This window comes from Eurosta solidaginis, chromosome 2, assembly GCF_040869045.1.
Source record: "Eurosta solidaginis isolate ZX-2024a chromosome 2, ASM4086904v1, whole genome shotgun sequence".
NCBI classification, from domain to species: domain Eukaryota; kingdom Metazoa; phylum Arthropoda; class Insecta; order Diptera; family Tephritidae; genus Eurosta; species Eurosta solidaginis.
In genome coordinates this window covers 147,677,929-147,703,448 of record NC_090320.1, presented here as the reverse complement: position 1 = coordinate 147,703,448, position 25,520 = coordinate 147,677,929, and the positions used below count along the sequence as shown (strand labels likewise).

The 25,520-nt window shown below is 36.4% G+C and overlaps 1 protein-coding gene across 3 annotated transcripts in view; it reads left to right on the top strand.

The window, feature by feature from the left end:
* Nucleotides 1-25,520, top strand: part of LOC137240273 (uncharacterized) — a 72,484-nt gene that overhangs the window by 26,890 nt on the left and 20,074 nt on the right. For all 3 annotated transcript variants that reach the window (XR_010949672.1, XR_010949671.1, XM_067766318.1), the window contains exon 4: nucleotides 55-5,995. The gene's annotated coding sequence lies outside the window, so the exon portion shown is untranslated. The remainder of the gene's footprint in view (nucleotides 1-54; nucleotides 5,996-25,520) is intronic.

Here is a 25,520-nt window from a genome sequence, read left to right as displayed (position 1 = left end):
TAATTCTATGTAAATTTCTTTTGATTTTACATATTATTTATATTTTTGTTTAAGGAGCTCCATACCAAAACGTTATAATAACTGTTTGACATTATCAAACCATCAACCAATAAAAAGGATCCAATTCGTTAGCACCAACGGAACACAGCTTTTCAACGTCTTAGCTATGCAGCTAACTTCAAGTTCACAAGTGAAAAAACTACCATCTCTACTTTTTCACGATATAGACACACACAAAAATTTTCACAAATCATTATAATTAAACTTTGTAAATTATATTGTAAAGTTAAAGTTAAAGTTTTTATTAAACAACAATTGAAACCTGAGCTTTCTGAGTTTTGTGCATTGGGTGAATAAAAAGGAAGGTAATCCAATCTCAGCAGCCGTGCCAGTTTGCTACTGTGCTTGAGACGCATTGAACAAGCTGGTCCTTCGAGCCGGATATCTTGATCTGGCTAATCGAACACAAGCAACGGTTCCTGTTGAAAAATTAGTTCCCCCAACATGGCCGAAGTCAGGTCCCTCGAGTCCAAAGTCCAATTACAACAAAATCGTTTTGAATTATTAAAAATCGCCGCTGAGCCTATATTAAAGCCTCTGTAGCGGAGTTAACCAAAATTAAAATTCAATCGCGCCTTGACCACCTGGAAAAAACTTGGGAAAGAATTGAACGTGAACACGAATCAATATACGCATTAAAATTTGAGGTAATAAAAGATAGCGACTACATAACCAACAACGTGTTCGCTAGTATGTACGAAGTTTATGATCAACAAAAGGTATTTTTATGAGAAAAGCTTGCTGATTTCAACGCAGCAAATCCACACGACGGATCTGTCCTCGCCGAAACTTCCTTAGTAGCCCCTGCCTTATCCACCCGAGCAAGATTACCTGAATTGGTTCTTCCCACGTTCGATGGAAACTTCAGAAATTGGAGATCTTTCAGCGACATGTATACTTCACTTGTCGGGTCGAGTACGATTCTCGACAATGTCAAAAGGTTACAGTATCTTAAGCGAAGTTTGTCCGGGGAAGCAGCGCGTCTTCTAGCCACCTTCGCAATCACTGCTGATAACTTCGTTCCCGCATGGAATAAATTAGTTGCACGCTATGAGAACAAACGTGTTCTTATTGAAACTCAACTTGAAGCCTTATTTACGATTAAAAAGCTCACGCAGCCGTCTGCAAAGGGGTTACAAGGGTTGCTCTCAACTGTCTCCGAAACCCTGTCCACTCTGAAAGCTCTTGGAGCTCCTGTCGACTCCTGGGACATCATTATTGTCCACCTTGTGACTCGGTGCCTCGACTCAACCACACGTCAAGCATGGGCGCTTGACCAAGGTGCATCCGCAACCCCAACTGACCTTTCAGCTCTCACCAAGTTCATCGAAGCTCGTGCTGCTGCACTTGAAACCATCGATCGTCATGACTCCGTTAAGTCGCAAAATAGTAACAAGGCGAAAAGTCATGCCACAACCTCGTCAACTTCATCATCGCGATGTTGTTTGTGCGCCGAGAATCATAAGCTAATTCAATGCCCAACCTTTGAACGAAAATCTCCTACTGAACGCAGAGATTTCGTTAAATCGAAGCAACTATGTTTTAATTGCTTAGGCCCTCACGTGTTAAAGGATTGATCGTCAAAAGGAACCTGCAGTAAGTGTAAACAACGCCACAATACGTTGTTACACATCGTTTCATCAAAACCTACCAAATCGACTGTCAACCACGTGACAGCAGATTCTGATGACTTACACTCATCAACCGTTCAATCGAGTGATTTGCAGTCAAACAGTAGTGAGGAAGCTGCTGTCGTCAACCATCCCACCGCAGCAGCTTGTAAACGCTCCAATGTTTTGTTAGCAACTGCACTCGTAGAAATTCAAGTTGAGCACGTGCGTCACATCGCAAACAAAACGACACGCGTGCACAGTTACTGCATTCATTTTACCTAAGCTTACTGCATTTTTACCGTCGAGAGAATCTAAATCCACAGAATGGGCTCACCTTAAGGGGTTACAAATTGCTGACCCAACATTTAACACTCCTGGCAAAATTGATATGATTTTAGGCGCTGACGTCTACTCCGAAATCTTACAAAATGGTCTTCGGAAAGGTCCAATACATACTCCGCTCGCGCAGGCTACAGTCTTTGGCTGGATTCTTTCTGGATCAATCGCAGAAAATCCAGCAATGCCTTCAGGCCGTGTTCATTATTGCTCGCAGGATGACGAAATAAATAATTTCATCCGAAGGTTTTGGCAACAGGAGGAGGTTACCACCCTAAGATCTAAGTTGACTCCAGAAGAGGAGGCGTGCGAAACGCATTTCCAAAGGACGCACACACGCACCGAAACTGGAAAGTACGTTGACAATCCGTTTCAGCATTAGGCGATTCACAATCAAACGCAGTTCGTATCCTATTTTCTTTAAATCGGACCGAATTTTTGAACTATTACGAAACCAGTCTTCACATGTCCAAAGTCCCTGATGACTACGTACCTAAATCAATCATATATTATTTGCCTCATCATGGTGTGCTCCGACCATCTAGTACGACTACTAAACTAAGAGTTGTTTTTAATGGTTCAGCTCGAACAATGAGCGGCAAGTTACTCAACGACATAGTTTACACCGGGGAAAAACTCCAAACTGATCTTACCGATGTTTTACAATATTTTCGTAGTTACAAATACGTAGTCTCGGCTGACGTTAAACAAATGTATCGTCGCGTCTTGGTTCACCAGGATGATTGGGATTTACAGAGAATACTATGGTTGTCAAATGGGAAGTTAGTCGAATACCATCTCCGCACCGTAACTTATGGTGAAGCATGTGCACCCTTCTTAGCCCTAAGAGCATTTAAGCAGCTTGTGATTGACGAAGGACATCGATTTCCACTAGCGACTCCAATGCTATCACTCGGTCGATACGTATACGACGAATTCGGTGGAGCTGACACTATACAGGAGTGCATTGAATTGGTCAACCAAGTTATACAACTTTGCAACGCTGGTCAATTTCATCTTCAGAAATGGAGTACCAATCAACCAACGATCCTCACGCATCTGGAGCCCAACCTCTTGGCTACTGAAACGAACATCAAGTTTGAATCAACAAAAATTATTCGAACCCTCGGCTTAAGCTGGAATCCCGAGCCTGACAGCTTCATTTTTATAACAACTTTATTCATATTAAAACCATTACAAAACGTCACGTCTTATCTAAGATTGCGCAAATATTTGATCCTCTAGGATTTATTTCTCCGGTAGTCGTCACTGCCAAAATTCTCATGCAAAATCTCTGGCTTCACAAGCTTGAATGGGATCAACAACTCCCTGATTCGTTACAAAACTCTTGGAAGGATTTTGAGTCTAGCCTCCAAGACTTGCACATTCTCACAATTCCTCGGCATCTAGGTCTTGCTAAATCTGCTTTAGTGGAAATTCATAGCTTTTCTGATGCATCACTCGCAGCCGTGAGCGCAGTCGTCTACCTTAAAGTTTTACATGAGGACAACATTACAGTGAGTTTGGTTCAAACAAAGACCAAACTAACTCCTATTTCCAGAATGTCAATTCCTCGCCTTGAGCTCACCGCAGCAGTCCTGCTCACTCGACTAACACATAACGTGATTGATGCGTTCAATCTATCATCGGCCTCTGTCTGGCTTTGGACTGATTCTTTAGTTACCCTCACTTGGCTCACGAACCATCCCTCAAAATGGAAGGACCTTGTAGCAAATCGAGTGAGCTTCGTTCAAGAAAGGCTACCAACGGCAAGTTGGAGGTTTGTTCCGGGTAAGGAAAATCCCGCGGATTGTGCATCACGTGGTATGACGCCTCGTCAATTGCATTCACACGAACTCTGGTGGCACGGTCCCGTGTGGCTTAAGTTGGATAGCTCGGTTTGGCCGACGAATAAATTCACTCAATCCCAACAAGCAGAAACCGAATCAAGGAAAAGGAAAGACAAATCCACATTTCACACCAAAACTGATGATTCCGAATCAGTATTACTCGACTAATATTCGGACTTAACCAAATTATTACGCGTCACTTCATAGTGTTTTCGATTCGCGAACAAGGCTCGCCGATTCCCAATGATCAGCGATGACAAATGGCTATCAGTTGCAGAAATGCAGGATTCCTTACAATTTTGGATAAAATTCGTCCAGCAGATTGCTTTCAAGGAAGAAATAAAGCTTCTATCTCAAACCAAAACCACGGTTGCAAAAACTTCTAGTTCCATTCGTAACCTCAATCCACTTGTGGGCTCTGACGGCTTTCTTCGAGTTGGGGGACGCCTCGAAAACTCCGCGTTACCATATGACGCAAAACATCCATATATTTTACCACGAAAATCTAACTTAGCTAAGCTGATTATTCTAGACACCCATCTTCGCGCGCTCCACGGAGGCACAAGTTCCACGCCCGCCTTACTCCGACAACGGTTCTGGATCTTGGGCGGCCGTGGATCGGTACGAGAATGAATCCTTCGCTGCATCGTATGTGCTCGATATCGAGCTGAACGCGAGCAACAACTTATGGGACAACTCCCGTCGTCGAGAGTCAATAGTGCTCGTTTGTTCCAGCATACCGGGGTGGACTACGCCGGTCCATTCACCTTAAAAGAACGTCGCGGTCGCACTCCCACTACATATAAAGCATATGTTGCTCTCTTTATTTGTTCGGCTACCTCGTACATACATCTTGAGCTAGTGACTGGTTATACAGCTGAAGCTTTCATTGCAGCCTACAAACGGTTTTCCGGAATCTACGATGTAAGCAAAACACTAACTAGTGATCAAGGAACGAACTTTATTGGCGCTGACAAAGAACTTAAACAACTTTTCAGTTCAGCATCAAGCGAGATGTCTCGCCTATCTCATTTATTATCAAAGGATGGAACCCAATGGCGTTTTAATCCACCATCTGCTCCAAACTTCGGCGGTCACTGGGAAGCCGGAGTAAAGTCAATGAAACATCACTTGAAACGCGTCATCAAAAGCTACTTATTTTCATTTGAAGAGTTTACAACAGCTTTACGACAAATTCAAGCTGTGCTCAATTCTCGACCCCTGTGCAGAATTACGGATGATCCTGGTGATATGAACTACCTAACACCAGGTAATTTTTTCGTTGGTGGACCCATTGTCAGGTTACCTGAGCCGAGTTTAACTCAGGTGCCTCAATCTCGCCTTTCACATTGGCAACTAACAAAGCGGCTAACTGAACAATTCTGGGAGAAATGGCAAAAGGAATACTTGCAGCAACTACAATCGCGTTACAAATGGCAACTGCCCACAACCTCCGTTCAAGTTGGTTCAATTGTCCTTCTCATCGACGAAAGATACCCTCCATCGAAATGGCCATTAGGGAAGGTCATAAAACTACATCCCGGTCGCGATGGGTTAACCCGAGTAGTTACCGTCAAAACCGCAATCACAACTCTAGATCGTCCTATAAATAAACTATGTTTACTTCCTAATCCTGTGAATCAAACAGAAGAAGATTCGGTTATTCAACCTAAAGAAAAACGACATACAACTTAATTTCGCCTTTTTCGCAACCAAGCATTTGCCCCTTTACTTGGTGCAACGCGGGGAGTATGTTTGACATTATCAAACCATCAACCAATAAAAAGGATCCAATTCGTTAGCACCAACGGAACACATCTTTTCAACGTCTTAGCTATGCAGCTAACTTCAAGTTCGCAAGTGAAAAAACTATCTTCTCTACTTTTTCACGATATAGACACACAAAAAAATTTTCACAAATCATTATAATTAAACTTTGTAAATTATATTGTAAAGTTAAAGTTTTTATTAAACAACAATTGAAACCTGAGCTTTCTGAGTTTTGTGCATTGGGTGAATAAAAAGGAAGGTAATCCAATTTCAGCAGCCGTGCCAGTTTGCTACTGTGCTTGAGACACAAACCAATATAATTGCCACCAAACGATAGGGTGCGCCCGTTTTGCCGGATAACCTCACGTAAGTGAAAAACCAAATTTTCTTTTTGTCAGGTTCAATATTGCATTGAACAATAACATTTAAAAATTTTGTATAAAATTTAAGAAAATACAATAAAAATTACGACGTCTTAATGAAAAATTTAAGTAAGTTAGACCAGTTTGCTATATTTCCACTCACTGCTTAACTATTAACGCATTATTGCAATACCCCAAACACAGGATGCATAGAGTGAGTTGAAAAAAATACAAGTTGGTCGAATTTCGACCACAGGCGATACTAGTTAAGCTTAATAAAGGAGCGGAAATTAATCTAAGAAAATAGATATTTACCAAAAGAGTTTAATGAAAAGGGAAAAATATCGATTCAATAAAAATTAATTTTTACAAAATAAAGAGATTTAGTGGGAATTATAATTGGTCTTATGTATGGTTCATTGTAGTTATAGTTGATAAGGATCCCGTGCAGTTACGGGAGATGCTCCGTCCTGTAGATGATTGATGGAAAAAAGGAGTGGAAAAGCGCTCAGCGCTTATATAGCTTTTTCAACATTGGAAGCCCGTTCCAATGGGTTGTCAATTGATACCGAGTGCATGCAGGGATGCACTCTGCACAAACATGTGATTTATGTGGGGAAAGCTGCGGAAACATGAGTCACCGCAATACTCATAGGCTCTTTACATGAGCGTGTGTCATGGAAGAATGTTTTAAGTGGAGCAACTCACTTAAACAGATATAAAAAAAAGTTTTCCAAAAATTTAAGGAAACAAATCTTCGAATACAAGTCAATAAATGTAAGTTTGTTTAGCGGGCTGGCAATATAAATCTACCTTCCTTTCTCTCGATGTGGCGGCTGCGGATGAGGCGGTGGTGGCGATGACGTGATGGTGGTACTTTGGTGAGGATAATACAGCAGCGGTGTCGACGATGATGTGGTGGTGTTATGGCGCTTTGATAATGGTGGCGGTGGCGAATGGGATGTTGGATAGACACTATGATACAACAATTTTCACTAACCCTTCGCGCCCTGCGAGCAGTAGGTGTCAAAAGATTTATTTGTTTCACGTTTGCAGTTTACACGGAGGGTGCTTCGTTAAATACACAACCTTTTCACAAAATATATATAGTATTATAATATTAATGATCATTTCATTTCTTATTGGCAGAACTTTACATTCTATTGTTCACAACTTTTAAATTCAACTTTTATAAGCTCTTCTTTTAAATTCAAGAGGGGTTTACAATTTTTTGCGTCACACGCGAGATGAGAAAAAATTCGAATAATAAAAATGTCAAAAGCCATGACTGACAGCTGATGCTCGTTCAGGCGAGCGAGTATCGCACGCGTTGCCAACCACCCAGACGAGGTTTTGGGTGTGTTCCCAAGGGGGATTAATTTAAAAAATACAACTTCAATATATAAAAAGAAATTCAATATATAAAAAGAAATTCAAGGTGCGTGCGCTAATCGCTCGATAGTCACCCTGAGGTATTAAAATTACCCTCTATTAAAGCACTCATCAACTGCTTTTATTTGTTATCCATATCATATAAACACATTCGAGAGATTCTAGAGGTACCCGGGTCCACGTTTTGGCCTATATATGGAGACCCTACTCACCCAAGGGTACGAAAAATACCCCTATCAAAGTACTTATAAACAGCTTCTATTTGATACCCATATTGTGCAAACACATCCCAGGATTACCCAGGTCCACGTTTTGATCTCAAGACCCTGGCCACCTAGTGAAAAAAAGTAGACATTGGCCGATTCTCAGACCTACCCAATATGCTCACAAAATTTCATGAGAATCGGTTTAGCCGTTTCGGAGGAGTTCTTGCTAGAGGCATACGAATTTTATACCTACATATATTAGATTAGATACTGTAGTAAATAGATTTCAAGTACAAATAATATTGACAGATGATAAACAAAAAGAAAATGATATTAAACATAATAAAACAAATAAATTTCTAAATTCTTTGGACTTAGATAATAATTTTGAAAATATATTACTAAAAAATATTGATAAAGGTAAAATTAGATTATTTTGTGAATTAGATAGTAGTAACTAAATATAATGTTTTGAAAAACAAAATTATTGAAATGTAACGATACATACATAATTATCATAAAAATGAGACTGCACATACAGGAGTAATTGAAAATTATTAGGGACTTTAAAGATTAATTTATATACCGAATTTGAAAGTTTTAGTCAATAAATATATTAAAAATTCTTCTGTTTGTAGTAGGATGAAATACGATAGAAAACCAGTTAAGAAAAAATTTAAATTAACGGAAACACCAACTGATATCTAACAAATTGTACATATGGATATTTATAAAAATTCTAAATAAAATTTTTTAACTGTTATTGATAGATTTTCTAAATTTGCAAAAGCTAATTATTTTGAAGAATAATCAAACTATAATAGAAAAATTAAGACTTTATAAATCTCAACGTAGACATTTTCAGAAACTAATTTGTGATAATGAATTCAAAAAATAAATATAAAAAATTTGTTTAGGCCAATAGCCCAACTCCAAAAGGTCTCCCTCGTATATTTTTTTATATTGGTCAACAGTGCCAGTCAAACTGTTTATGTTAACCATACAAATGAACATCGCTGGAATAAAGAAACAGTTTGACTGGCCAGCGGTATTGACCTATTATGTTATTTTTCTTCACTTGTTTTCTATAATCAAGTAAAAAGGCGGATCCCGCCGCAGTTTCCAGCTTCACCAAAAAACAAGGTAACCTGATTCTGATGTCCGCCCTTTGGGTCGAAATTTTGGGTAGAGGCAATTTCAATTCTACCTGCTGTATCTTGTGGTGACTTAAAAAAAACAACAAAAGGAATTTTACGATCTGCAATTGTGTCACAGTGATACCTTCATTTTTTAAAACGGTTGAATAAAAAACCCACACAACTATATTTACGACATGCAAATGCATCACAGTGATGCCTTGGTTTTAAAAGGGGGTTGTAAAAACGCCAATTTCTAATAATTTTTTTTAATTTCTTTTCTATTACTAAGTTAAACTCATTTTTTCATTTACATATGTTCTGACTAAATAAATTTCTAAAGAGAAAAATAAACTCCAAAAAGAAAAAACATAGGCATTTCAAAGTGGGAATTTTCAAAATTTGCCCCTACGACCCAAAGGGGGGGGGCAACAGAATTCGTTTTGGAGGTATGATTCCTTCGGCAAAGTTTCTTATTTTGATCCCTAGAATATGATTTTCATAGAGCAATAGGCGATTTTTTTTGACTCACCACAAATCGACCCGGCCTAATATATATATATATATATATACATATATATATATATTAATTACTGTGATTAATCATTATTCCTAATAAAGATACTTGTATGAAATTAAATTCCGACCAAGACATTGGTCCATTCAATCCGTTTATTTACCTCAGCGACCATTTTGCGAACCAACCACAGTGTTTAAATATTATATTGAGCGACATCCGTTATTACAATAGTACTTGGTATTTTTCGAGGAGTTATTTTGTGAGGAGTTATTTTCGGCAACATCAGCACCAGCAATATCAACTTTATCAACATACATAAATTTCTCAACCAACAAATTACACCGGCAATATCATCAATTCAAGGTACGTGGTATATTACAGTGGTACACATTAAAATAAAAGTTGTGCAAGTGAAAAGTGCGCGAGTGATTTGTGAAACAAAAACAAAATAAAATTTTATTTGTACAAATATCCCATTGACCATCAAATATTGCTTGCCGCCGACGGTAAATAATATTTGACACGGCTTAAGGATCTTTGGTGTTGCATTATTGCACACAAATATTTGTACAAACAGTGTTTGGGAATAATTTAATAGAAAAGTGCAAGTAATTTTTCAAAAATAAATTAATTCTTTATACATATATATGACTTGCACTTCTCTGTTATTAACAGCCCACAACAACAACACTGCACTGTGTAATTAACCTCACCTTTGGGTTTGGTTCACCACAGTTGAATTTAAGAAAGTTAGTTTCACAAAAATCACGCAGCTTTTACATTCAATTCACTTTTAAAACAAAAATATTTAATTTGAGCGTCATTTTAGTGGACGAAACATTTCCTCCAACTTATGCTCAGCTTTTCACTTGAGTTTGCTTTAATTAATACTGTGCTACATACATATATACACGCACACGTAGATAAATATAGTAGGTTGGCGACCAATCACTTTTTTAAAACATATATTCACACATATATACGTATATTTTACATAAAGTTCACGGTTTTTTCACTTTTAAAACTATTAAATTTGAGTTTATTTCTTTTAAAGTAAATATTTACGGTTGCGACTTTACACAAAATTTGTCAGAAATTTATTTAATTTGTTGGGTTGATTTTGTTGGTGGAAAGCGTTAACTAGTAGCGTTTTCTTTTCTGAAATAAATTGTTGCCTAAGTAAATGGTAAAGCTTTAATAGTGTTACTCCTACCCCAGAAAATTTTCAACATTGAACATAAAAAGAACATTTCAACTCACCATATTCACTCATATTAACAGAGTATATGTGAAACTTAAGAGCGAATTGAGAGTTTCACAGAGTTGCACTGCCACATCGCCATTTTATACAGGGTAGAAGTGTAACGCCTTTGCGTTGCGAGCAGGCAACAATTTTCACAAAAGAACGAAACCCCCCGTAAAGGCGTTGCCTGTTTTTTAGAATAGAACAACAAACCCTTGCGCGGCGTACAAAAAGCATAACACTTTAGCCAGAAAAGAAAACGATAAAATTCTTATATTAGTATTCCACAAACACTGACTCTGTGCATTTATTATTTTCGGAAATATTCATTGTTTCGAATTTTAAACCTTTTGCAATATGGAAACATATAACCGCTTAGTTGATACAATTATTGAATTCGACAACGAATTTTCAAGCATAGCCACTAGCGAACACTCCAAAAATTCGCTGAAAATTCGCTGAAGCTTTTGATGCGTTATTACAATCCGAAAATATATCCGATAAGATTGTTACGGCAATTAGAAAAAATATAAGTTGTGCTATACTTGTTTTGTGCGATGTATGACAAAAATTAATGACCTGGCAGAAAATTTTGAGAAGGCAGAGAAGGAAAACCATGGTGCTTCCACGCCACGCAATTTGCATTTACCACCTTGTGATACTGCTGAATTCAAAGGTGATTATTTGTCATGGCCAACTTTTCGTGACATGTTCACGGCCATTTATATTCTAAATAAAAGTCTATCGCCAATATAAAAATTATATTATTTGATACAAAAAAACCAAGGTGAAGCCAGAGAAATCGTCAAGGAATGGGAATTGACGAATGATGGTTTTGATGTAGCTTGGAAAAATTTGTGCGACAGGTATGAAAATAAGAGAATATTAGTCAACACCCAATTGAAGATTCTTTTCAACCTTCAATCAGTCGAAACTGAATGCGGTAATTCTATAAAAAGATTACTAAATAGTTGCATATCCTAGTTAACGAGTCATCATATTGACATATCGAACTGTGATCCAATTATTACATATTTATATTCAACTAAGCTTCCTGATGTGACCCTTTCGCTATGGGAACAGTCCGTAGAAGACAAGACAGAAACTTCCAAGTGGGCGGGTATAGACCGATTTCTGACAAATCGTGTTCAGACGTTAGAATCAGTCTCAGGTTTAAGAATAAAGAGTACAAAACCTCGAAAGGTATAAAACTCAAAGCAGACCTCTGAACATCCCCCAAAGAAACTTGGCGCTTTCCAAACAAGTGAAGCTAAAGGCACTTGTAAAATGTGTCGAAGCATTGATCATAAAATTTATGCGTGTTCCAAGTTCAAAAATTTTAACACCAATGAAAACTTGCTTTCATAAAACGAAATCACTTCTGCCTAAACTGTCTGTCATCGGGGCATTCAGTGTCAAAATGCGCAAGTGCATACAATTGCAGCAACTGTCATTTAAGACATAATACCCTTCTGCATTTGCTGACAAGTAAGGCAAAACCTACACAGGTAAGTAATTCTGCAGATTTATCGGATGGGCAACCGTGCACTTCAAAGCAAGCTCAATCCTAAAACGAATCTGCAAAACAAAAAAGGCAAAAAACTACAGTCAGATCCAATTTTATAAATACCAGTAAAGGTGTTTTACTACGCACAGCTCGCGCCAACATTCATTATAATGGTACAGATTTTTCGGCCAGAGCTCGCATAGATTCGGGATCTGAATGCTCTTTTATCACTGAAAGGCTCAGACCAAGAATCAACTCGAAAAATGCATGCTCAAGTTTTGGGGCATCAATAACTCAGTTTCTGCGCAGGTAAAAGAGGCATGCGCCATTCATTTGCGGTGCCCAGTTGGCCTACTAATTTCTATTGACGCTTTAGTTCCAGTTTTACCTAAATTGACAGGTAATTTGCAAACATGCGATGTTAGTGCAATAACACAACAAGCATTCCCTGATGCTGCGGATAAACGTGTGCTTGCGGATAAACGTTTCTTCATGAACGAGCCAGTTGATCTTGTTCTGGGCGGGGATATTTATTGGCAAATCGTATTAGACGGTATAAAAAAGGATATTATTAGCACTCTTTTAGCTCAAGAAACTGTCTTTAGTTGGATAGTGACTGGTTGTGCTGATACAGCTAGTCCAACCAATCAAAATCGGGTATCCTTTTACAATGAAGTGGCGTTAGACAAGCAGCTAAGGTCATTTTGAGAGGTCGGAGACACACCAAAACTAAAGCCTCCACATTAGAAAATACATTTTGTGAGGAATTGTAGCAACGCACAAGAGGAATTCTGATGGAAGATACATTTTGTCGCTTCCGTCAGGTCAGAATTCCCAGGAGAGATAGATCTAGGTCCATCATTAAGATAACGTGCTCTCAGTTACATAAAAATGAGACCCGCGAAAAAAAATCTCGATTTACAGAAAGAATACAATAGAGTCATACTAAAATACGAGACTATGGGGCATATGACAAAATTAGATTCAATACAATCGGCCAATGCAGTCGATAATTACTATTTACCACACCACGCAGTAATAAAAGAAGAAAGTATCTCTACCAAAGTTAGAGTTGTTTTAAGTGTTTCTTCGAGTTCTTCAAATGGTGTAAGCCTGAACGATGTTCTTCTTTCTGGTCCAGGTGCTTCAGGCTGATCTACCCACATTAATTCTTCGCTGGCGACTTTTTAGATACGTCTTCAATAGCGATATTGAGATGTATAGGCAAATCCTAGTAGATGATAATCATACAAGATTGCATATGCAATCAGAGCAAGGGATCAAATTTCCGAGGTTTTGAGTTCAGCTGGTTTTCCATTACGTAAATGGACTTCAAATTCCAGTGAAATATTACAGGGTATTCCTAATGCTCATCTACTGAGCGAAGATTTCTTAGAATTTGAAGATTCAAGTAGTGTAAAGGCGCTCGGTATTAGATAGAATGCTCATTCCGATCAGTTTTACTTCATAGCAAAATCTATAGAAGAGAATACCGAGCCCACAAAAAGAGCGATACTATCTACTATCGCAAAACTCTTTGATCCATTAGGGTGGCTCGCTCCAACAATTATCGTGGCGAAAATGATCATGCAAAATATCTGGTTAGAGGGTACTGGCTGGGATGAAACCGTTTCTCCTTCAACATTAGACAAGTCGAAAAATTTTACCAATACCTACAAGGAGATCTACAAAATACCAATACCGCGATGGGTAGCCTTTTCTCCACTAGAAAGGGTCGAAAGCCACGGATTCTGGGACGCCTCCAAGAAAGCGTATGGTGCAGCCGTGTACGTAAGAGTGGAAAAACGACGACGGTATACTTGTGAATCTGTTTTTGGCAAAAACAAGAGTAGCTCCAGTTAAAACCATTTCACTTCCTTGACTGGAACTTTGGGGAGCAGTATTATTAGCTGAGATAACCAAATCTATCTACGCTAACCTTGATTTAGTTCAACAAAACATTCACCTTTGGACAGATTCGATAACTCTGCTAGTTTGGATGCGTAAACCTCCGTGCTCATGGTCAATTTTCGTTGCGCATCGAATTACAAAAATCATCGACAAAGTTGGAAGTTCATCATGGTATCACGTGGATTCAGGTACAAACCCAGCAGATTTAACCAGTAGAGGAGTACTAGCGAAGGATTTAGTCAACAATTCTCTGTGGTGACAGGGTCCTTCTTCGTTCCAAGAAGAGAAGGAAAAGTGGCCAACACAAATTTTGAACTTCACCACGAATATTGAAGAAAAAGGCGTGCAAGTACATGCAACGGCAATTTCAAGCCATATCAATGATATTCTCGATAGGTTTTCAAAACTTCCTAGGGCTTGAAGGGTTATATCATACATATTCAGGTTTTTTTTCATAGAACGTATTCTAAAGCCAAAGATTGTAGTCAACCTGAATCTTATCTAATTTCCTCAGATGGAATCAAAACTACAAGGACCCGCTTAATAAAACTTTCTCAGAAGCAACATTACGGATCAGAAATTTCGAGCTTGCAATTCAAAACACCAATTGGATCCAAAAGCGAAATATTTTCTCTCACCCCATGGGTGGACGACTTGGTGCATCCAAAGATACTACCGAATCTGAACGCCATCCTATAATACTTCCGTACAATTGTAGGTTTACTCGTCTTTATGATAAATTTGTCCATGAAATTTCTCACCATGGTGAAAACCAATTAATGCTGCGTATCATTAAACGCAATACTGGATACCAAAAGTTAAAACCATGATACGATCCATAATTCACAATTGTAAGATCTGCACTATCTTCAAGAAACGATCTCAAAGCCAGCTTATGGGAATTCTACCTCAAGAACGCACCACATTTTCGCGTGCATTTACGGGTAGATTTCGCAAGGCCTTTCGATATTAAGAGTTACAGTGGGCGCGGGTGTCGTATCTCAAAGGGTTACGTTTGCCTGTTCGGTTGATTTTCTACTAAGGCCATACATTTAGAAGCCATTAGTGATTTGAGCACTTCCTCGTTTCTAGTCGCTCTTTCAGGATTCGTAGCCAGACGAGGATGTCCCAGAAATATTTATTCGGACAATGAAACAAACTTTGTCGGTGCATCACGTGCATTAAAAGCGGAATTTAAGGCATTTCTTTCCGATGCAAGAAACCAAACGCTCTCAAAATATTCCCATCAGGCATTAAATTGGCATTTCATAACAGCAGGAGCTCCACACATGGGGAGACAATGGAAAGCGGAAGTGAAAAGCTTTGAAAGCCATTTCAAAAAAGTGGCCTTAAAGAACAAATTCACCTTTGAGGAATTTAACACACTGTTATGTAGAATGGAGTCCTGTCTCAATTCTTGCCCTGTTAGCCCCGCTTCAAATGAAACATCTGACCTTGAACCTATAACACCAGAACACTTTCTGATTGGAGGACATCTATTAGCACCAGTGGAAGTCAGCGTTGATGAAAATACTGCCCTAATTGTCAATCGCGGGCAGAAACTCAAAGCGTTACATAAAAACTTCTGCAGAAGATGGAAATCGGAATATCTTTCGGAACTACAGAAACGGATAAAATAGAAGCATCCTAAATCGAATATGCAAGTCGGAGATATGGTGGTAATACGGGAAGACAACCTTCCTCCCAACGAATGGTGATTGGGGCGTGTGGGGGGGGGGGGGGGGGGGGGGTATTGACTGTAATAAAGTATATAATACTAATCTACATAGTACTTTCTTATCACACAACGGATTTTTACTCATTTTCTAACAAAACAAAATGAGGAGAAATTTCAGATTGCTCGGGACAACCTTATGCAACATATAGCATTTAAGTTTTTGCTTTTCGAAGCAAAAAACACACAACAAAAAGAAAAAACTTTCAAAAATTTTATTTTTCCACAATAAAAAATTCACTGCACACCCTGCTATGCTGTAACACCATACGTTCGCATGATTTTATTGCGGATCGTTGCAACAACAAAACACAATTACACACTTTTCACTATAACTTGTCGCTCTGCTTTGGTGGAGAATTTTTGTGTGACCTTTCATAGGTCTTCATCAATAAATTTTTTTCCCTCTCTTTTTATATGCATATACATACTCGTATATATATATGTTTTTATTTATTATTATTATTTATTTATTTCAGTCTACTGACTTATATGTCCTACAGACTAGAGAGTTTAATACATAAGTATAAATATAACAAATTTAATTAAATAGTGTAAAAAAACTTAATTTAAACGTATAAAACTTGAATTGAGATGAATAACGTTAGCGTAACTATTACAAAGGCGGATACACCTATTAATGGGTTCATTCAACGAGTAATTAGTTTTACTAACTGAATCAGCAAATAAGCGATTAGATCTTAGCGATCTTGGGGGAATATAAACATTGAACAAAGCCTTTATGTCATCACAATCAATATTATGGTTAATTACATTATATACAAATAGTAATGAGCAGCAAATTCTTCGGTCATGTAAAGACTGCAGGTCGAGAAGCATCCTTCTGCCAATGTAAGGCGCACGACCACCTTCGAAGTTAGTTTTATATAAAGCATATTTCGTAAAGACTCTCTGGACTCTTTCAATTTCTGCTGAGTATAGATCGTAGTACGGACTCCAAACCAAGGAACAATATATTAACCGGCTCCGTACAAGAGCAATAAACAAAGATTTAAGTGTATTTGGGTCTCTAAAATCCCTAGTATTTCTTTGAATGAAACCTATCAGTGCAAACGATTTGGAGATTATGAAATCGATATGTTTATTAAAAGAGAGGTTGGTGTCAAATATCACACCCAGGTCCTTCATATCTGGCAGACGATTAATCACATTAGTATCCAACTGATAGTCGAAGAGAACAATATCCGGCTTCCTAGGATATGTACATTTTTAATTTATGCAACAAAACTTCATGGTCTACCTTATCGAAGGCTTTAGAGAAATATGTGTATATCACATCAAGTTGGGACTGGCATTCAGCCTTAACGACCTCGTGCGTGACTAGGAGTAGATTAGTACACGTAGATCAACCAGGCATAAAACCGTGCTGGCAGGGATTAAGTATATTACGTACGTGAAGATAAAGTTTTGATTGAATGACACTATCAAACAACTTTGCCACTGTGCTCTGTTTCACTATAGGCCTATAGTTACAAATGTTATGTCAGTCACCTGATTTAAAAATTGGGTGTAAAGAACACACCTTCCAGTCGTCAATAAAAACGCCGTTAGAAAGATATGCGTTAAATATACTGGTAATTGGACCCACTAAAGCTTGTGAACAAGTTTTGAAAACTGCGGAACAAAGTTCCTCGTTATCCAACTTTGTGCTGAACTTAAGGTTCGAAATCGCAAGAGTCACATCACACTCGTCCACAACAAACGTTGATATTGGCGGTAATGAAGCCGTGGTAGGAAGATATTTGTTGTCGTGCACTTCAAAGACCCCCTGATAAAATTCAGCGAACAGATTGCATGAAGCCTGTGGGTTATCAGAAACTAACCTGTTAAACACAAAGGTAGTTGGAAACCCATTTGACTTTCTTTTTGAATTAATGTACTGCCAGAAAGATGATGGATTAGATTTGAGTCCTGATTCAAGTTTAAACATATACTGCTTGAACGAAAAATTTTTGAAGGCAATCAAAGTCATTACGAAGTCGCTCAAAGTATGATATTAAGTGCTTTATGGTGAAAATAATTTAAGGAAAAAGGAGAAAAGTGTTCACTACAGATAACCTTAAGGTCACTTGATAAAAACACCAGATCTAGCGCTTTTCCATCGCTATTTAATACGGCGTTACATTGTCTAAACCCATTAGATAACAGTGAACTCGTAAAAAACAAATCAATTTCTGACTTCAGATTTATTGGAACTGGAATCCTGTTGTTATTAAGCCAGGAAATATTACATAAATTAAAATCACCAAAATCATGATATCTTCAACGACTGCCAAATTACAGCTTGCAAAAGTTTTAAATTACCTTCTTTTAAAAGTGGGCGGTGCCACGCCCATTGTCCAAAATTTTACTAATTTTCTATTCTGCGTCATAAGTTCAACTCATCTACCAAGTTTCGCCGCTTTATCTGTCTTTTGTAATGAATTATCGCACTTTTTCGGTTTTTCCAAATTTTCGATATCGAAAAAGTGGGCGTGGTTATAGTCCGATGTCGTTCATTTTAAATAGCGATCTGAGATGAGTTCTCAGGAACGCACATACCAAATTTCATCAAGATACCTCAAAATTTACTCAAGTTATCGTGTTAACGGACGGACGGACGGACGGACATGGCTCAATCAAATTTTTTTTCGATCCTGATTATTTTGATATATGGAAGTCTATATCTATCTCGATTCCTTTATATATGTACAACCAACCGTTATCCAATCAAACTTAATATACTCTGTGAGCTCTGCTCAACTGAGTATAAAAATAATGTTAAAGTTAAAGTTAAAGTGAATGTTAAAGTTAAAGCGAAGTTAAAGTTAAAGTTAAAAATAAAGTTAAAGTTAAACTTAAACTTAAAGTTAAAGTTAAAGTTAAAGTTAAAGTTAAAGTTAAAGTTAAAGTTAAAGTTGAAGTTAAAGTTAAAGTGAATGTTAAAGTTAAAGTCAAAGTTAAATTTAGAGTTAAAAATAAAGTTAAAGTTAAATGTAAAGTTAATGTTAAAGTGAAAGTGAAAGTTAAAGTTAAAGTTAAAAATAAAGTTAAAGTTAAAAATAAAGTTAAAGTTAAAGTTAAATTGAAAGTTAAATATTAACTTCTCATTTATTCAATAAAAGTAAAAAATTTGTTTTCTTATCGGTCACCACGCTTAAAAAGGTTAACTTGAATTATTATAAAAGACAAAACTTGAATTAATATCAAAGAAAACAAAATGTTGCATAAATATTATAATTGTAGTTGATAATATGCAATAGCTTTACCGCGGCAGTCCCCGAGTGCCACACGTCCTTTTCAATAAATATAATACAAGTAAGAAGATTTTATGCGAAAGATTTTCTCTTAGTGAAGCAAAAAGATTAGAAGAATTATTTTCAAAAACTGAACTTGGTGATCGTTCACCATCTGAATTATTCAGATATATGAAATCTCTTATAGGTTCTGACTCCATTGTTAGCCAAACCTTCTCTTTAAATTGTGGATTCGTAAATTTCCACAATAAATACAAATTCATTTGACTTCCAGTAATAATCAAAACAGAGATGAAATTGTTATTTTGGCTGACAAACTTTTTGATTTAATCAACAAACCTCATTCTTCCAAATCTCCTGTAGTTTCGAGTATAAATAATAATATTTTAGAACAAGCATTAAAAATTTAACTGAATTAATTTCGGCTATTTATCAAAATTTAAATAAAATTTCTAATGATATTAATCAATTACAAATCCGTTCAAGATCTAAAGAAAGAAATAGATCTGAATCTCGAAATTTTTCAAGATCCATAAATTTTTCTAAAAATCGAAATTTCAGTACACAAAATACTTGTTGGTATCACAAAAAATTTAAGAATAAAGATCTTAAATTTATACCCGCATGCAATTTTAATTAAAATCATAATTCAAATTCCGATCAAAATTTAAACTGATACAATCCATTATGACGGTGAGGGATAATGTAACTATTACGAGTATTAAACCTACTCGTCGCCTATTCATATTTGATAAATTCAATAAACTTAATTTTCTTATCGATACCGGAGCAGTTGTATCAGTTATTCCTTTTTCTAAATTTAAAATTTATAAAAGAAATTCGTATCTTACTTTCACTGCAGCAAACGGTTCTTCAATTGAAACTTTCGGTACAAAACTACTTAAAATTGATTTAGGTTTAATAAGAGATTTTGAATTTCCATTTATTATCGCGAATATTGATACATCCTTTACATACTTTAGGAGCAAACTTTTTAGGAAAATTCGGAATTATTTTCAATATTAAAAATAAAGAAATAATGGATTCTACTACAAAAATTAAAGTTGCTGGTTCTTCTGGATTTTCTGATATTTTCTCACTCAAAATTCCTATTGTCGATAATAAGTTTTCAAAATTACTTAACGAATTTCCGTCTATTACCTGTGAACCAGATTATACTAAAGAAGTTGAACACCATACGGTTGAAACAAAAGGTGTCTTACCATTTTCGAAACCCAGACGTCTTGATCCAATCAAATTTTAAATTGCTAAAGCTGAATTTGAATTTTTAGTTAAAACGGGAATATGCAGACCCTCAAGTTCTCCTAGCATCTCCACTTCATCTCGTTCCTAAAAAAGAACCAAATGATTGGAGACCTTGAGACCTTGGAGACTATTGAAGACTAAATTTTATTACTACACTACTCGGTATCCTTTACCACATATCCACGATTTAACAACTGATTTGGAAAAAAAACAATTTTTAAGCAATTGCATAGATTTTATCGCGGGCTTGGCGACTAAATCAAAAAAAACCGTAACGGATATTTGTCAAAAAAGATCCGAAAAGGCTCGAAAAGGTTCGAAAACGTTCGTAAAGGTTCGGTGTTAGCAACAGGCCAAATACATAATATTGGATCTATATCATAATCAGCGGTGGGCAGGTTACCAAATTGAGAATGAGTTAGTAAACACGAACGCGTAACGAGCACGAAAGCAAAATCAATTATTTATTTAGTTTGATTTCAATGCTTGAACGGTTAACATGTGTCACACGCACTCTTTGGTACTCTGTTTTAAGCGCGCGTGCGACACTTCCTCACCGCACGACCATCGAAATCAAACTAAAATAGCTGTCGTTGATTTTCACGAAGTAGCCATTGTGCTATCGCTTATCGAATACATATATGGTCGATTACAAGCCAACCTAATAAAACCGCACTGCGTTTTTTTAGCGCACGCAAACAACCGGCGTTTTTTGTCCTAACCCAAATAAGCATGCGTTGCGACAATGTAAGGCATGTGTGCAAACGTCAAATCTAAATGTCACGCAGAACAAAAATTGGAAATCCAATTAGGTTTTCACGCAGCAAATTCAATTTGAGTTGCTCTCATACAAGTTGTATGTGCATGAGACATTTTTGACAAAAAAGACTTGCGTGCGTTTATATTAGGTTGGCTTGTTAGCAGGTGCTAAGCTCACGCCCACCCCGGATCATAAAGTTAAAGTTAAAGTTAAAGCGAAAGTTAAAGTTAAAAATAAAGTTAATGTTAAAGTGAAAGTTAAAGTTAAAGTTGAAGTTAAAGTTAAAGTTAAAGCTAAAGTTAAAGTTAAAGCTAAAGTTAAAGTTAAGGTTAAAGTTAAAGTTAAATTTAAAGTGAATGTTAAATTTAAAGCGAAAGTTAAAGTTAAAGTTAAAGTTAAAGTTAAAGATAAAGATAAAGATAAAGTTAAAGTTAAAGTTAAAGTTAAAGTTAAAGTTAAAGCTAAAGTTAAAGTTAACTTTAAAGTTAAAGTTAAAGTTAAAGTCAAAGCTAAAGTTAAAGTTAAGGTTAAAATTAAAGTTGAAGTTAAAGTTAAAGTTAAAGTGAAAGTTAAAGTTAAAGTTAAGGATAAAGTTAAAGTTAAAGTTAAATTTAAAGTTAAAATTAAAGTTAAAGCTAAAGTTAAAGTGAATGTTAAAGTTAAAGCGAAAGTTAAAGTTAAAAGTAAAGTTAAATTTAAAGTGAAAGTTAAAGTTAAAATTAAAGTTAAAGTTGAAGTTAAAATTAAAGTTCAAGTTAAAGTTAAAGTTAAATTTAAAGTTAAAGTTAAAGTAAAAGTTAAAGTGAAAGTGAAAGTTAAAGTGAAAGTTTAAGTTAAAGTTAAAGTTAAAGTTAAAGTTAAAGTTAAACTTAAAGTTAAAGTTAAAGTTAAAGTTAAAGTTAAAGTTAAAGTTAAAGTTAAAATTAAAGTTAAAGTAAAAGTTAAAGTTAAAGTTAAAGTTAGGGGTTAAGTTAAAGTTAAAGTTAAAATTAAATTAAAGTTAAAGCTAAAGTTAAAGTTAAAATTAAAGTTAAAGTGAATGTTAAAGTTAAAGCGAAAGTTAAACACCAGCGATTCCCTACCATTGCAAGCCTTTTGGCTTCAACAGCCTACGATACCGTCCTAGTTTCCCATAAATCTGGATTTCAATCTATTATTACTACATTTGAATTAAGATTTAAGGATTTGTGCACACAAATTGACGAAACTAAGGCAGAAATTAAAGCAAATAAACAAACAATAAACAATAACAACTACACCAATAATGCCAACAGTAATGCGAAGTGCATTGAAACAATAGTTGAGGGAATGAATACACTGAATGATGCTGTGAGTTCGCTCAATGCCGCGCATGCATTGAACAGATATAGCTACAATTGCGCGCATATACCACAAGCTTTGTCGGTGACTGGCCCTCTCACTCCAACGCTCACTCAGCCATACACAAAGTGCCTATGTTTCGCTGCTCGCTCCCCTCACTCTAGTGCACTTGTAGATAACAGTGGCTGTCAATTATACCTGTGAGCGCTTCTCCTAAATTTGATGCTATTGGCAATGTAACCAAGACGGCTGCTAACACCGTCACTATTACCAGTGGCTCTTCAGTACTGTTGTACCTGTTGTTTCTGCTGTTAACGCTATTTCTACGGCTACTGATACTGATGTCGAAATTGTCGCTGTTAACGATATTAATGATGGTGCTGTTAACAACACTAATGATAGTATGAATGAACGAATAATAGATGACACTTCGAGGTGTTCTGTAAATAGATGTGACCCTTTTACTTTGCCTGAAGATGTCTATCATCCTGCTCTTATTTTGTATTTCAAATCTCACGATCTTCCTGAGCATAGGTCCAAGGTTGCGTCTGAGAATCCTCGCTGGTTTCTCTCCAGGAAAGCTAATTGGTCCGAGCTAATCAGCGAGATTTTAAAAATTATCTGGCCTGAGTACAACGGGGATATTGAAGTGAGCGTATCTCACTTTAAACATGTGCTTCACGAGATTTTTCACAAATGCATACCTTTATCGGACACCTCGACAGCTACATCAACTGATTGGTGCACTAAAGAACTAAAACATCTGAAAAACCAAAAGACGCGTTTGTTGAAGCGATACAAGCTACCTGGTACAATAACTGCCTATGCTGCTTACTATATATTACGTCATAAATATAACACCAATTGCTATAAAGAGTACATTAGTAGGATTAGGAGTCAAATTTTTTCTAACCCTAAGGCGTTTTACAGTTTCGTTAACTCGAAAAGAAAAGCTAAAGGGTTTCCTTCTACAATGAAGCTTAAAGATCATACTTCGAGCGATAATGCCTTAATTGCTAATATGTTTGCAGATTATTTCAAATCTAACTATTCGAGTTCATCCGATTCGGTTCCGTCAGATTATACATTTAGTTTGTCCCCACTGAATTCGGCATTAGTTCCTTTTATTAGTGCTGAGCATGTTCTTTGGCATCGGGATAATCTGAAAATATCTTACATTGCTGGACCTGATCAAATTCCACCAGTTGTGGTAAAAAATTATGCGCAATACATATATCGACCTCTAGCTTGTTTATTTAATGCCTCCCTGAAGCAAGGGATGTTTCCTTTGAAGTGGAAAGAGTTATTTGTAATTAGTGTTTAGTCTATCTTCGGTTATTGACTTATCACAGCACGGATTTTGTAAGGGAAAGTCAACAGTGTCTAGTCTTCTAGAGTTCACGACCCTTGTATCCAATAGCTATAAATCTAAATGCGAAATTGATGTTATTTACACAGATTTTAGTAAGGAGTTTGATAAAGTATCCCATTCTCTGTTCTTACACAAACTCGACCGGTTAGGCTTTCCTCCTTTACTTCTCTCTTGGGTATCTTCTTATTTGAATAAACGTAAACAAACAGTTATTTTTAACAACTGTTGGTCCAAATTTATCAATGTAAATTCTGGTGTTCCACAACGTAGCCATCTTGGGCCAGTGTTATTCCTACTATTCATTAACGACCTACCAAGTGTTTTGAAGCACTGTAAGCCGTTGATGTATGCGAATGACGTGAAACTTATTATGCCCATCCGCTCACCAGAGGATAGAGCAATTCTTCAGTTGGATCTGAACAGCCTAGTTGTATGGTGTAATGCTAACCTTATGTCACTAAATCTCCCGAAGTAAGTTCATGTGTTTTACACGGAAAACCTTTAATTCCCATGAGTATGTGATTGGAGATTATTTTATTAAGCAAGTTACCAACTGTACAGACCTAGGTGTTACAATGGACCCTAAGCTTGACTTTAGGTTACATATAGAAACTTGCGTTAATAGGGCTAAAGGTATTTTGGCGTTCGTGAAAAGGTGGTCTAAGGAATTTAATGATGCGTACGTTACCAAAACTCTGTTTACATCATTGGTGAGGCCAATATTGGAATATGCTTCGATAATCTGAAGCCCACGTTATCAAATTCACTGCGATAAGCTGGAATCGGTCCAAAAACAGTTTTTGCTTTTTGCTTTGAAACACTTGCCTTGGGACACGTCAAGGATTCTTCCAACGTACTGCAGCCGGTTAAAACTATTACAGTTGCCTACATTACAGAGCCGTAGGGAGTTGCTTAATGTCTTATTTATGGTAAAACTCTTAAGAGGAATGATAGCCAGCCCACTTCTGCTTGGCGAAATTAAGTTCAAATTACCAGGCAGACCGTCTAGATATTTTCAACAACTGCATATAATTATATGCAGATCGAACTTCGAAATGCATGACCCACTTCGTGGCATTTGTCATGATTTCAATAATCACTGCAAGAACTTAGATACATGCGATCCGATTTTCAGAATTAAAAAGTATCTACTTACTACCTTAAATATGTAAGGTGTAACCCCTATACCTCTGTGTGTTTTTGCAATTGAATGATTTAATACATAGTATTTCAGTATATTTTTGTAATCATTATATTTTTAAGTTGCCAATGTTTTTTGTTTGTTCTTATACTATTCTGTATTTAGTCTGATTATTTGTTAAATTTGTAGACTAGTAAATAAATAAATAAATAAATAAAAACACATTGTCATCAATTTCTGATGAAACAACGGATTTTTTAACCGTTCCTTACTAAAAACTAACTGCGCTATAAATTTTATTTCATTGCAATCAAGCAAAATTAGGTTCACAACGTTTGATTGATAAAAGACATAGGCCCGTAATCATAGTCAAGTTAGAATAGAGTTTTATCGATTTAAACATGATTCTAAATTAAACATTGTTTTAAGTCTATCATAGTCAACTTAAGCACTGTTTTATCTCTAAAAAGGAGTTTTAATTTTAAAATGGCGCGAACGTCATTTTAAAATATTAAAATCACATTTAAGTTGCGTTGCATACTTGCGAAAATACGAGAAATTAAAATAAAAGTGAAATTATTGAAGTGAAAGTGAAAAAATGGACAGAAATCAACGAATTTTGAGGGATTTTGCGATTGTAGATGATGCAATCCCAAGTAGGAGGGAAAAAGTGTACAAGACGCGGTACGATCCTTTCCAAATGGAGGAAGACGATTTTTATAAACGATATCGATTCGATATGGCTACAGTTCTATATCTCATA